Raw genomic sequence first — 6676 nt, 5'->3', positions numbered from 1 at the left:
GAAATCCCGCAGAATTATCCATCTTCTCCCTTTCCTAGCAAAAATAAGATAATTAAGACACAGATTTGAATGTTCACAGCCATTTATTGGAAACTACAGAATTGAAATTCCAGTTGTTCAGACCTGGCTTCTATAATGAAAAAATAGCTGATGCAACCACTGCATCATTTTCAGTATTTTGACTCATTTATTTCATGGGCATTTCCCTGAGAAATGACCAATAGACATTGCTCTAGTGTTACATACATCCAGAAACATTTCCAGTGGTCAAAACTTGGCCTTCCCTACTACTGTGGAAGAGAAGGAACACTCTGGAACACTCTCAGGATCAAGATCAACTAAACAACATGCTATGGAGTGGAGAGGGGAAGGGTGGCATTCATAAGGATGAGATATGAGATACCCAGTAGCCATTTCCAACTCTGATAGAGCCTCAGAAACCCTGCAGATAGAGGCTGGTATCTTACCGCAAGATTCCTCCCTAGGTGTCTAATGTTCTTATATATCACCTCACATATTTTCTGAAGCAGATTCAGGGGACAAGACTTTTTTATGGTCCTTAATGTTTCTCATAGCTCAGACAGACCTATACCCTGGCACAAAATTCTGGGTAAACAATGGCTTATCGTGGGTAGCCCAGGGCCTTTCAAGTCCTTTCCTCTCTCAGAATTGGTTCTTAAATCTGAAGACAATTGCTGTAGACCCGACTATTTGCATCCTCCCAAAACTCATATGTTGAAACCTAAGCCCCATCGTGATGGTGTTAAGCCCCAACGTGATGGTGGGTCTCTCTCAGGTGGTTAGGTCGTGAGGGTGAGCACCCATGAGTGCTCCCCTGTCTCTCCCACCATGTGGAAGTTGACAGTGAACCAAGAAGTGGGTCTCACCAGACACCAAACCTGTGAGTACCTTGAACTTGGATTTTCCAGCCTCCAGAACTGTGAGAAAGAAAGTTCTGTTGGTTTAACCATCTATTCAGTGTTATTTTGTTATGGCAACCTGAAGCAACTAAATCCTTGGTACCAAGAAATGGGATGCTGCTGTACTCACCATCCTGTGGGTAAGCGATTTGGTCTAGGATCAGATGGGCCATTCTGCTGTTGTAGCCCCAGAATCAGAGGCAAAAAACCGCTTTGGGGTGGGTTTTTTTTTTTAATGTGGCAGTAGATCATTGGTCTCACACAGTAGATTGAATCAGGAGCTCTAGCTTATTCTATTAGGCAATGAAATACAAGTTGGCCATCAGTAAGTTTGGCCACCTTTAGGGTGATGAGAACTGTCCTGACCTAAGCAGAGTACGCCATATCTAAATGACACATAAACTACCCAATCAGATCCTTCTTTTGGGGATCAAGGACAGAGCAGAGAGAATTGTGGGTGAAGGCCAGATTGCTATTGAATTGAGGCTGAGCTGCTTTTTCAAAATTGCCCTCATGGTTCCCAGAGTGTGCCTCTGGGTTATCTGTCCATGCTGGCATTCTCTAAGCTGCATGTGGTACCACTGGACCCTGTACTTAGTTTATGTGATTTTCATATTCATTATCCACAATGGGATTCCTCCAAGTCTGACTCTGTTAGCAGGGTAACACACACACACGCACACACCACACACACACCACACACATAGCACACACACACACACATACATGCACGCACGCGTGCTCTAGACTCACCTCCCCTACTGATCTGGGACTGTGCAAAACTCTCTGAGGGACCCCATACCCAGGCAACTTCTCTGGCACAATTCTGGGTAGAGGGGATTTCTCCAAGGTTTGCCATCTTTTGGATTGGATTCCAACCAGGAAATAAGGCACAGGTCTCCTTGTTCTCAGAACCTGAGAACCCACACTCTGTCTGTGGAAGTGCAGGAGTAGAATTCCGGAACCTCTCTCAGGGACTTGCCAGCATCCAACCCCCTGGCTTTGCCTTAGAATAGTCTCTTGTCTCTCAGCCAGGGGAATTTTTATTGTACGTGGGCAGGAAAAAATTGGCTCGAAATGATCAAATAGTCTTCCAAATATTTTCTTATACTTTTCTGAAGCCGAAGCTCAGCTTTTTAAACTCAAAAGCCAAGAATTTGTCTCTTTTGTTCTCTGGTTCTGCTGTGACAACCCTCCCTTGAGGCATATGACTCACAGTCTAACTGCCCTGATGGGGGCGGGTCAAGGGTAACAGGAAATCGTGGGGAAAACACATTTGTTAATACATCAGAATATTATCGTGCTACACTCAGACTTCTATTCTCTTCCTTATTCTTTGTTAGTTGGAGATGAGCCTGTCCTTCTTTCTTGCAAAACCTTCTATATTAGAGAGGATTCTTTGGGATATAAGTTCTAGAAAGTAAGTAATTGTTGCCCACTTTCACCCTAAAAGAAAAATGCAGGTGCTGGCTGAAGGAGTAGAAAGGACAGGAGACTGAGACAAATGTAATCATGTTAGTGATGTGGTTCGAGTTAGTGCGGGGTCCTTGGGTTCACTCTGGGAAAGGTTTCACCAGAGCTTCCCTTTCAGTGGCGCAGGACCAGTTTCTCCAGGAGACAGAGACGGTCGTTATATTTAGTAGATTTTTTTTAAAGATTTATTTATTTTTATTTATATAAGCATTGGGTACAGTCAGAAGCGCGGGGAGCAGAACAAGCAGACTGACGGAATACACTGCTGAGAGGAGCAGCGGGCGGCAGGAGAGGTCTGCGCGCCATGTGGGACCCTCGGGTATCGAACCAGCCATGCAGAGGCCGTGGGCAGCTTCGCAGCCCAGCGCTCAACTGCTGCACCACCAGGGGATGCCTGACGGTCGTTATATTTAAAGGGGAGGTTTATTAGGGAAAGGGATAAAACAGTTAAAGACCCTTGCATAGACACAAGCGGGCAGGAAGAGCTTTCCCAGAAAGGACAGGTTTGCTAAGAGAGGCCTGCATGGTTGCAGGCGGGCAGCCTTTACAGGTCACGGGCAGGCAGGAAGGCTGCTGCCCTGCAGAGGGAGAGAGTTGGTGGAAAGAGGCACCTGCATAGACACAGGTGGGCAGTGGGATTGCTGCCCTGACACTGTGCAGAGTCTGCACTGATATAGTCGTCTTCTGTTTGGGAGGGGCTTACTCCTTGTGAACTGTCAGTTGGTTGCTAATTTTGGATATCTATGTAGAATTTGAAAGGGACCTGAGATTCTACAGTGGGCTCAATCGCCATATCTTTACCTTTGGGGGCCTGTTGGGCTCAATCTCCTTATCTTTAGACTGCACCTAGGGATACTAGTTTCCACTACTCTATGATGGTTATGCTAATCTCTTTTGCCTCCATTTCCTTGTGTGAGCCAGGTTTCTGGTCTCGTGGTGCCTCCTTTAGTTTTTTTTTTTTTATTCTTGTCCCCCATCATTAGCACAGGACTGAGGGCCTCCCAGGGACTACAAATTATTAAGGGGTGCATGCTTTATCATGGGTTCTGCTATCTTCTGCATAAAGACAAAGGAAGCAGACTCTTGGTGTGAAAGATCTTTAGGATAATAAGTGTGCATAGAGGGGGAAAAGAAGATATTCCTGTTAGGGTTTAATATCAGGGTTGCTCTATAACATTCCTAATAATAGTTTCCCAATTAAACCCTCAAAATCACCCATCCCATCATGGGTAAATGGCTAAACAAAAAGGGTCAACCTGGCGTGGGGGTCCCTTTGGTACAAAACCTTGCCACAAGTGTAAGGAAACTTCTGGTGGGGAACAGCAAGAAACGGAGACAGCTGGGACAAAAAGGAGATACGACATCAAGAGAAAGCCTGCTACTGTCAGCCTACCCACAAGTCTCTCACCACATGTCTTTTCCAAGTCTCCTGCATGCATCTCTCCTCCACCTGTCTCCTTCAAGTACCTGGGTGCAAGTTGAAATTGGAAAAGCAAGAGCCCCAGAGTCCACCTGACTTCCAGGTGATATAGCTTCAAGGTGCTGCTCAGCTCTGCCCCTTGTCCCCAGTAGCTTGTTTATGGTGTGCTGGTATGTCATGCAGGGCAGCTGCATGGAAGCGAGGGTGGGGAAAATCATGCCAGTTCACTGTGCTATGATGCTCCTCCCCTTAACCCTCATGCTTTGTGGAGGTACCAAATACCTGAATTTCCATGCATTTGCTCCCTCTCTGGTGCCACTGAACTCCTACTACTATTCTGAGAGCAAAACCTCCTGCTCTGGTATCTGAATTCTAGTGGAAAGAATCCTAATTGGACCTGGATGGGCAATAATCTAACAACTATAGCTGAGGGAACACTTGTAGGGCAGGACAGCATCCATATTACAAAACAGTGGCCCAGTGCCCACCACCAGGGGAGGAAAGGAAAAGGATTAAAACAGTGGAGGTTGGGCAGATCATGCCTTAGATGTCCAGTTTAGTGTTCCCTGGGTGGATGTGATTTTACCTTTATTAAACTGTGTTGGCAGCTTATCTGCATCTCTCATGTAACACTTACTATACTACTTATTTTATATATCTCCCTTTCCTAATGGACCACCAGCAAGTGGGCAAGAATTTAGCTCCCCAAAGGCAAACATTGTGTCCTGCACTCAGTATATATTCAAAATTATCACTGAAAGATCAAATAAATCAATGCGTGGGAATGAAGGAAAGAATTCATCAAATCAATATGCCCAAGCAGTCGATAGATATTGTAAAGGGAGAAACAGAAGGTATTTATAGGGTAAGTGTAATTTTGAAAAACATCCAGATCCCTCCCATGGTGGGCTGTGATTTTCTTTAGGCAGGGAAAGAGTTAAGCAACTTTGCACCATGTTCGTGGACTTCTGACATGATATAAAACACTACAATTTTGGCTTTTCCATTTTAGCTGACATAGTTTAAGTTGATGAATATTTTGATTTGTGCCAGTCTCAGGCTGTTTTAAATGCTATCCCTGCCGGAGTCAAGAAGTCCAGTCATAATCATAACAATATGCTTGTCAGTCAAAAGCACCGGAAGATTGTTTAGGTGCAAAGAAAGCATTTTCCCCTGAAAGGAAACAGGGCAATTGAATCACCTACTTTTCAAGGCATTGAAGTCAAAACTGTTACCAGCTTCATGGTGTGAAAATCCAGGTCTCACCACCCCCTTGGTCAGACTCCAGTATGCCCTGGGGCTATCCAGCCGAAAAACAAGTTACAGTCTAAAGTTCAGAAGAAATTAGACTAAAGGGAAAGCACAGCGATCAAGGTTGATTTCCCCATCATTATTTGCAGGTCACCATTTCAGCAGGGAGTGTATAATGAATTCCCTCCATTTCTGCCGTCAGTGTACCTTGGGATAGATTTACAGAGCCAACTAAATCAGAGAATTCATGCAATTACACAAGATCTGGAAAGAAGAAAGGGATTTTTTTTTTTTTCCTGAACAGAATGAGCAAATAATACTTGATAGAAATGACCTAAAGGTTAAAACATAAGACTTGTTTGCATTATAGCAGGTAAAACTTAAAAATTCACATAGAATTGGATTCATCTAAAAAGAGAGGGAAAAGCCAGAAACCAGTGTGGGAGAAAGAAAGAAATGAATAGCCTGGAGGAATGGATTCAAAATTGGAGGCAGCCCAGAATTATTCAAATCTTTGGGTATGTTGATGTCAGGACCTTCTTTTTTCAATGTTAGTGTGACCTTAACAATTCCAGCTGCTCAACAAATTTGCTCAGCAACTTTGCCCCACCAGAGGAAAATTAAAAAACAAATCTGGTATGCACCTTCTCATTTTATTACATCAAGAGCAGCTTTTCCATGGAAATGAACTAGTTAAATAAAAAGTTACTATAATAGAAAGAACACCTTTCACCCCCAAAGAATTCCATATACCCCATGCTGATATCAAAAGGATCTCCTCATGGGAAAGAGCAATGTGGAAAGCAGAGGGGAACAAAAATCTGGTGTTCAGAGTCCACTGGGAGCTTCAGACAAATATGAAACAATGACTTCATGTAGTAGATAAATTTCTCACATTCTTCAACCAGTTTTATTGGCGAAATACTCATGTATCTAGTTGTCTGAACACCAAGCTCTCCCAAAGATTCTGAGTGGGTATGAAAAAAAAAATCCCAGCATGCTATGTAGCCCTTTTGTGCAGCAACTCACCAATGTTTGTTATTTGTTGGTCATACTTGAAGTCGCCTAAAAACATATCTATGTTTATCTTTCATTTTACTGATAAGGAAATGATAACTCTGAAAAAGTTAAAAAAAATAAGCAATAGTAGATCAGGAGGACCCTTACTGTCATTATATCTGGGTCTCATTCCACCTTGCCTACTATCCCAGGATGCAGTACAAAATCCAGCACAGCAGATTATGTCTCTTTCTCTGACTCTTTCTCCTAGTTCTCTCCTATGTATTCTTTCTTTGCATTTAATTCACTTCAACTCATCATCTCTAACCAGACCAATCACTATGTACTCTGTAACTTTGTGTGCTCTATTTCCCCATTTTCTCCCTCTATGCTCTGTCTATCCAGCAGACTGGGTGGCTCCATGAACCTCCCATGTCTGCGCCAGCCTTTACCATGTCTATCGCATCTGATTCCTGTCAGTTGGCACTTATCCTAGTCTACCTTGCTTGTGATATCTTTTATGATTTCATTAGTCTCTGAAGGTCATGCAAGATTATAGAAAGTATATAGGCTTTGAAATCAGACTTGGATGGAGATCTAGACTCTTTCTCTG

Source organism: Talpa europaea (genome assembly GCF_964194135.1).
Source record: "Talpa europaea genome assembly, chromosome: 12".
In the NCBI taxonomy this organism is placed as follows: Eukaryota; Metazoa; Chordata; class Mammalia; order Eulipotyphla; family Talpidae; genus Talpa; species Talpa europaea.
Note: the sequence above shows the minus strand (reverse complement) of the source record.